The sequence below is a fragment of the Peromyscus leucopus genome, chromosome 20, assembly GCF_004664715.2.
Source record: "Peromyscus leucopus breed LL Stock chromosome 20, UCI_PerLeu_2.1, whole genome shotgun sequence".
Lineage (NCBI taxonomy): Eukaryota > Metazoa > Chordata > Mammalia > Rodentia > Cricetidae > Peromyscus > Peromyscus leucopus.
This window is the reverse complement of record NC_051080.1, coordinates 5862522-5870423: the sequence shown is the minus strand read 5'-3', so window position 1 is coordinate 5870423 and position 7902 is coordinate 5862522. Positions and strand designations below refer to the sequence as shown.

The following is a 7902-nucleotide window of genomic DNA, read 5'->3' as shown; positions in this document are numbered from 1 at the left end:
ACACAAAACGTGCACAGAAGAGATAAAGCAGGGCCATTTAACACTCAACAATGGAACAATCTATGGAGAGGGTGTTACAGGTTCTAAACCCAGGGCTCACCAAGCACCAATGCACCCAGGTTCGTAAAAACGAATACTACTAGACATGAAACCACAGTTTAATCCCAACATAGTTATAGTTGTGTGACAGATGTAGGGACCATCCCTTGCTTCTGGTCTTCCTGAACAAGTAAAATCAGGCAACAGACAGGTCAAGCAGCGTAGTGGATAAAGCTAAGGAGGGCGCTCTAAAGAGGGGTTAGCGTGGACTGTCCTACTAAGAGAGCAGCCTAGTAGATCTGCATGGTGGACTTGGGAGCAAGGATCAGCAGCTGCTCCCGTGGTACAGACCAGGAGTCAGAGCCCAAGATCTAAACCAGGGCTGAGTATTGCCTTTACCAGCATAGCCTTGGCATCCCACTTCACTGTCTAAAAGCTCCAGAACCTTCCAAATAGTACCACAAGCTGGGGACCAAGTGTTCAAATGGGAGCCTGCGAGGGAACATCCCAGAGAGAAAGTATAATGAAGCCTTTAACTTATGGGCGTTTATGAACATCTAGGATCCTAACTATAGCAATGTTCAAAATCAGACTGTTTTCTTGATTGTTTGGTAATGTTACAATTATATGCCTGTCTCTATTTATAGGAATAGTTAAACTACACATTTAAATTTGTGCTTATAGATCATTCATGTTTCCTATTTCTTCTTCAATCATGTCCAACCTTAAGGGGAATGGGAAAGGGACAGAGATATCTGTGACTCTGGGATCAAGGTTGTAGAACCTGGGTAATCAAAGGAGCCAAGATCAAATGTGTTCACACACTGTCTCTCCATCCTCCTGCATCCTTCCAGTGACTCTCCTTAGGCAAGGAATGCACCGTACAAGGAAGGCATTGTGCAAGGAAGGCACCGTACAAGGAAGGCATTGTGCAAGGAAGGCATCGTACAAGGAAGGCATTGTGCAAGGAAGGCATTGTGCAAGGAAGGCATTGTGCAAGGAAGGCATTGTGCAAGGAAGGCACTGTGCAAGAAAGACATTGGGCAAGGAAGGCAAGTGTGCTGACTGAGATGGTTAATAAAGGTCCAGCTACGGGGGCCCAGCTTAGGAGGAAATAAGGGTATTAAACAGTACAACCTATGGCCAGGATGGTGATAGAAACTTCAGATAGAGCTGGGCATGGTAGCTGGTGCATGTATCTTCTCTGTTAGGAAGCTGGGGCAAGGGGGTAAAAACAACAACAGCTGTGCCAACGTGTTAAAGCAGCACTGCTCTATTGTTGAACGACATAAGTTCCTCAAAGATTCCCTGACCCTGGGACCTTTTGTGATACAGAGGGAACTCCCAGGTTATGCTCACAAGTGGGGCAAGCTGGTGCTTTTGGGCTTTGAGTCTAGTTCTATTCTCCCTCTTAAACATTAATCTAGAATTCCGTGCCTCCTCTTGCTGGGTTTGGCAAGTAATAAAATTCCACTGATTGATTCCCCCTTTTCTCTATAAATTCCCCTTTTTCTCTTAAAGAATTTGTGGGCCGCCACACAGGGATAGAACTCTGCATACCTCACACAATATTTCTCCAACCCACTGCCTCCACACTTTGATTTTCAAACTATTCTCTTCCCCAAGCAAAAACTCTCCAAATCATTTTGGATTTTACACCAACTGCTTCATCTTGAGAAGCATGCCTGCCTCTCCTCAGTTAGTGACACCCCCCCCCATTACACTGCATTTGTCCCTCCAATCACAAAAACACTTTACCAAGAGAAACCAGAGGGGCTCAGTCTATGCTGGAAGTCAACTCAAGACATGAGCCTCAGACATCAGGAGAAATGACTTCAAGGTCTGAGTCTGGTGCCAAGGAAGGCATGAATGTCCTTTCATGGGCCCTCCAGTGTTGGTTGTAATGACTGGAAAAGGGACAAGCTTCTATTTACAGTAGGTTGAACCCCTCGAGGGAATTTCAGGCTAGAAAGACTCTGCCTGGGCCAGGTTGCCTCTCCCAAGGGCCCTCCCCATGGCCCCCTTCATTTCCTTGTTGCGGAAGCTGTAGATGATGGGGTTGCACATGGGGGTGATGATGGTGTAGAGGAGAGAGAAAGGTTTGTCTTTGTCAGGCCCGTGTGTACTGCGGGGGTTCATGTAAGAGAACATGGCTGAGGTGTAGAAAAAGATGACCACAGTCAGGTGAGAGGCACAAGTGGAGAAGGTCTTCCCCCTGCCTGAGGAGGAGGCTCTGCTGAGGATGGAGGTCAGGATGCGGGCATAGGAGGTGACAATGAGCACCATGGGGCTGAGCAGCACCACAATGGCATCAAGAAAGATCACCTTCAGGCTGAACTGAGGGTCCCCACAGGAGAGGGTAATCACTATGGGGGCCTCACAGAAGAAGTTTTCTATGTGGTTTTCTCTGCAGAATGGACCTCGAAATGTCATGTAATCAAGAAGGATGCCATTGATCATCCCAAAGATCCAAGAAGTTAGTACCAGCCTGACACACACCTGCCGACTTATGATCTGGGCATAGTTGAGTGGGTGGCAGATTGCGACATAACGGTCATAGGCCATGAAAGCCAAGAGGATGCACTCGGCCACACCCACACCAAAGACCAGATACATCTGAGTCAAGCAGGAGGCAAAGGAGACTGTGTGGTCCTTGGTCACCAGATGGATCAACATCTGTGGGATGGTGGTGGTGATGAAGCAGATGTCCAGGAAAGACAGGTGTCCAAGGAAGAAGTACATGGGGCTGTTGAGCCTGGGGTCAGTCCAGGTGATGAAGATGATGAGGCCATTCATGGCCATGGCGAGGCTGTAGAGAGCCAGGAAGAGGCTGAAGAGCAAAGCTCGGGTGGAAGGGGAGCTCTACTCGAAGCCCACGAGGATGAACTCGGTCACTGTGCTGCTGTTCTTCTGTAGGTCCACCCTTTGGAGTCTGCTTTGAGAGGGAAGGAAGGAAGGATGGGTGAATGAACAGTGTATAGGAATGATCTACTTTGATTTTCTGTTGCTGTGAAAATAAACAATGACTAAAAGCAACCCAGGGCTGTGGAATAATCCTGTACACTGTGAATATGTATTGGTCTCATTGTTAATAAAAAGATGATTAGCCAGTAGCCAGGCAGGAAGTGGCGGGGGGGGGGCGGCAACCAAACTAAGAATGCTGGGAAGATGAAGGGTGGAGTCCAAGGAGTCACCAGCCAGACACATAAAGAGTCAGACACATAAAATGGGATAGAGGTAAAAGTCATGAGCCTCAGGGCAGCATAGATGAATAGAAATGGGTTAAGTTGTAAGAGCTAGTTAGTAACAAGCCTGAGTTATCGGCTGAGCATTTACAATTAATATTAAGTTTTTGTGCTGGTTATTTGGGAAGCAAATAACTTCTGCCTACAACCTAGGAAGGCAAAGGTTTATTTTGGCTATAGGTTAAAGTCCATCATTAAGGGAAACCAAGGCAGAAACTCAGATCAGAAACCCATAGACAAGAACTAAAGCAGAGACCCTGGAAGAACATTGCATACTGCCTTTCTCTCCTTGGCTTTGTTTGGCTACCTTTTTTTATACAGTCCAAGCACATACTCCCAAACATGGCACTGTCCATGGCCTGGGCCCTCCTGCATCGAGCATCAGTTAGAACAATGCCCCACAGGTATACCCACAGGGCAATCTGATGGAAGCAATTCCTCAATTGAGATTCCTTCTTCCCTGGTATGTTTAGGTTTGTGTCAAAGACTAGCCAGTATAAGAAGCTATTTGGATAACCTACTTCCATAAGTACAGACTAGGGGCAAATAAACAAAAAGGGTAGCAAATTATAATTACGCTAAAATCTATTAAAGGCACAGAAAATGTCAGGGCCATTGTAGACTGCAATACTGTGACATCAACCATGGATTGATTGATTGTAGGATTTTGTGTCTACTAGGTTGGTCCTCAAATACCATCTTCAATCTCTCCTACTTATATACAGAGAGAAGTTCAAGATTCACAGCACAATTGAAGAGAGATTAAGGATTACCTTCAGCTCCCATAGCAATATATGCAAGAGCTCCACCCCACACTACCAACATCTCACAGACTAGTGGAGCATCTGATGATTGCCGAGCCAACACTAACAGCACCAAAATCAACAGCTTACATTTCGGTTCTCTCTGGTTCACTTTTGATGCTGTGTATTCTGGGCGTTGTAGAAATAGTGACAAGTTGGCCCCTAGAATATCCAGCCTAGTTTTACTCCCCCACTAATCTTCTGGTTGTTTGTTTACTCCCCCTGCCCAGCTAACTCCCTGACTGATATTTCCATAGTTCCCTGGATTGTTGAAGTGGTCTTAAATTAGTGGAATTGTGTTTAGAGACAAAAAGGATGGCACAGGATCTAGAATTACCTAACAAACCATTGCAGGGGCCTTTGAAGTGAAGACGTAGGCAGAATCTGAGAGTTCTCTTAAAGTGTGCATAGGTGGGGGCTGGAGAGATGGCTTAGCGGTTAAGAGCACTGCTTGTTCTTCCAAAGGTCTGAATTCAATTCCTAGCAACCACATGGTGGCTCACAACCATCTGTAATGAGATCTGGCACCCTCTTCTGGCCTGTAGGGATATGTGCAGACAGAGCACTGTACACGTAATAAATAAATAAATAAATAAAAGTATGCATAGGTTTCCCACCAAGAAGAGAGAGTTTACTTTTCCTATGTAACCTCAGTGAGTACATCAGACTCCAACACAGCAAAAAACAATCATGCAACAGTGTTTTGCAAGATTCTAGTATCAGTTTAAAAGCAGGGAAGAAATGGGCATTTTTTATGGATTAACATGAATCATTAAAATTCATTGAAAAAAAAGATGAAGTTAGACTAATATCCTGAGTGAAATTCCTCAGTGCTGGATGTTGTAAGTAGTTCCAAATGCTGGCTACATGTTATAGTCTCCTGGAGAATTTTAAAAACACTGCATATGCCCAGGCTGTTTACCAGACCATTAAAACAGTAGATATTGGGAGGTATTCAGGCATCGGTTATTAAAATTTGAATTGACAAGTAACAATCATAGATAGATAGATAGATAGATAGATAGATAGATAGATAGATAGACAGATAGATGATAGATAGTTGATAGAGATTGATAAATGATAGATGATAGATAAATAGAGAGCTAGAGATAGACAGTCAGACAGACAGATAGATAGATAATGTGTATGTGTATGTAGTACAATATGATGTTCCGATACATGTTTGTATTACGGGATGAATCAAAATAACAACATATCCATCACCTCCTTCCCCCACACACACATACACATGAATAATTTTTAAAGTTCTGCAGGTGATTTTAATGTGCAGTCAAGCCTGAGAATCATGAAAATAGGTAAAAATGGCAAACATTAAGGTCCTAATAGTCCTAGCTTCTGGTAACTGTACAGGTAAGTCCTTTATATCTTGTAGTAAGTTTCATATGTTTTCCAAGGCTAGTGAAATTTGTGAAAATATAAATTAAAAAATCTTTAATATCTTCACAAAGCAGTCAAGCTATTAAGAACAAGACCTTTGAGAGTATATGAAGGATATATAACCAAGAGAATGTACTAATGATGGTGCAATTGGCAAAATGAATCGTTACCAAATAGAATTCAGTACTGCACTCAAACAGGATCACACCACGGCCAAGTGGTGTTCATTGCTGGGATCTGAGTGTCTTCTAGTGGGAATGCAGCTACATGGCTCACTGTATTACTACATGAAAAGTTAAATCCTCTAATTACGTGTTTAGGGACATTTGATAAAATTAGACATTAATACCGACTTCAAACATTTCTTAGAAAGATGTTTCCATGACACTATCTGATTCTACATTAAAATAATCAAAACAAATGGTGCTGCACCTTCCATGTTCTACACACACACATCACAACTCCTTTAAGCTTTGAAATTATCCTATGTGGTTGGTAGTCTTTATTGCATCCTTGCTTTATAGGAAGGATCAACACCTTTCCCTCGGTCAGACAGTAAGTAGTGAAGCTGAAATTCAAACCTAGAGACCCTGACTCTAGAAGTTTCCTTGCCTTTACTTATGGGCTTTGAATAGCCTACAAGTACTAGTCAAACAAAACAAAACAACAAATGAATTAAAGCAGTGTTGTGGTGGCATTGTCTTAACAAAATGCTTTAGGGAGGGATATCACTCCCAGCATGATGTATTTCAAGCTGCTAATGTAACACTGCTATTTATGAAGAGGTAGACGTCAAGTCACCATTAAGTGATTTCCCCACCACATAACAATGCAAAGACTGAGAGCACAGAGCTCAGAAGATGGTTCAGTGGGTAGGGAGCTTCCTGCACACGTGTGAGGAACGACCTGGGTTTGAATCTCTAGAAACCACGTGAAGCTGGGTGTGGCTACAATCCCAGGGCTCTTGCAGTATTTTGTGAGACAGAGACAGGTGAATCCTTGGTATGCTATGCACCTGCAGACAGCACAGAGAGACCCTGCTTCAAACAAGATGGGAGAGGAGGACCAACAGCTGAGGTTGTCCTCTCACCTCCACAAATGTGCCATGACATGCGCACACCGCCCCGCATATACCTGTACTGAACACACATGTAAACACACATCATACACACACAGACACTCATGCCCACACATCATGCATACAAACTGAAGGCACAGATAACAGTGAAATGTAGTGGACCAAACTAGGAAGTGATGATTTTTGAGTGTTTACTGTGTTTGTTTTTAAGCATAATTTATTTAGTTGTAAATCAAAGTATCTGTTACTAATGACTATGTTTTTATTGCCAGGTTTCAGAATTCTTGACAATTAAATACTTAGCTCCTTAGAGCTGATACATCTGGCTCCAGGACAACACCACAGTGAAAATGAACGGGAGCCATTCTGCAAATGCTTTCCTGTGAGGAGAGTGCATTTCTTCCCTGCTTTTGTGGTTCTGCCTCAGTCTATACAGGGGATGCCAGAACGCCTGTCTAAAATCCCCCCAGAACAGGCAATAATTCTTTCTGATCCGCTATCCAGTTCTCTACACTATGGCACATTCAAAATGGGACTCTCAGAAGGACTCACGCCTTACCTCATTGTGTTGCGTGACTAAGATGGTCGGTCACAGGATCACTGCAGCAGATAAGAGAGAGGACTCCATGACACCAGAAGCTGAGCTACCCCAGGGAGAACATCTGATGTTGGATCTACTCTGGAAGAAACAGCTTGTTAACACAGTCCGATCTGGTGGAGCATTTTCTCAATGGAGGCTCCTTCTTCCAGAATGACGCTAGTTTGTGTCAAGTTGACATAAAACTAGCCAGCACAACCTGCTATTATTTTTCTAAATGGACATAGTATCAAACTGTCTTCCAGATTCATCTCTCTACTCATAGACTAGTGTAGCTGTCAGACCTCACCAGAGAAATTTCTTTGTACAGTGATGGCTAACTTAGAAACTCACAACTGGTCAAAATGCCAGGAATAGGTAGGTGTCCATGGGGGCTGGGACACAAACAGGACATCTATATCTCAACCCTCCTCAAGGCTCTGGGACCATCTTGGAAAAGAGCTTAAAGATTGTAAGAGCCAGAGTTCTGGGAAGACTGGAGAGAGATGATGTCTTCCAGACACACGGGGCTGCTGCACTCACAGCAGCCGTGGTTGTCTGTACTTAACCTGCAGGATATCAAGTCTATCAACATTCAAGCATGGACAGGGAGGGTAATAAGCCCTAACTGAGGTTTATTGGCAGTTGATGGCTTCTAGGGGAGAGAGGAGAGAGAGAGAGAGAGAGAGAGAGAGAGAGAGAGAGTCAGTTTCCCTTAACAGTGTGGTCCTGGTAGGTCAACCCCACTCCAGAGTCTTGCCT

The 7902-nt window shown here is 43.9% G+C and overlaps 1 pseudogene; it reads right to left on the bottom strand.

Annotated features, from left to right (window-relative positions):
• Window positions 1-2004: 2004 nt before the first annotated feature.
• On the bottom strand, window positions 2005-7127 carry LOC114708551 (annotated as a pseudogene).
• Between the last annotated feature and the right edge of the window lie 775 nt (window positions 7128-7902).